This window comes from Penaeus monodon, chromosome 23 (assembly GCF_015228065.2).
Source record: "Penaeus monodon isolate SGIC_2016 chromosome 23, NSTDA_Pmon_1, whole genome shotgun sequence".
Taxonomy (NCBI): Eukaryota; Metazoa; Arthropoda; class Malacostraca; order Decapoda; family Penaeidae; genus Penaeus; species Penaeus monodon.
Window position 1 is genome coordinate 41,721,215 of NC_051408.1, and position 366 is coordinate 41,721,580.

The 366-nt window shown below is 38.5% G+C and overlaps 1 protein-coding gene across 1 annotated transcript in view; it reads right to left on the reverse strand.

The window, feature by feature from the left end:
* LOC119588089 (alpha-catulin-like) overlaps positions 1-366 on the reverse strand; it is a gene marked incomplete at both ends in the record, with an annotated part of 86,154 nt that overhangs the window by 32,828 nt on the left and 52,960 nt on the right.

Below are 366 nucleotides of genomic sequence, written 5' to 3' on the forward strand. Positions count from 1 at the left end.
AAGACGAAGAAGATAGATATGAAAAAAAAGAAATAAAAAGAAGAAGGAGGAGAAAAACAAGAAAAAGAAGAAGACAGAAAGATGTAATGGGAGAGATAGGAGAGAGAGAGGAACAGGAAACAGCGGATTAAGAAAAGGAGAAGGCGGCGGCAGAAAAGCGAGAGAGGAATAACCAATAAATGTAGAAAGAAGAAGACAGAGAAAACGAAAGCGGGAAGCACATATGAAAAAAAAATTAAGAGGAACAGATGGAAAGAACGAGACAATATGGAGGATGGACATGTGGGAGAAAGAATGGGAGAGAGAGAGAAGAGAGAAGAGAGAATAGAGAATAGAGAAGAGAGAAGTGAGAAGAGAAGAGAGAAA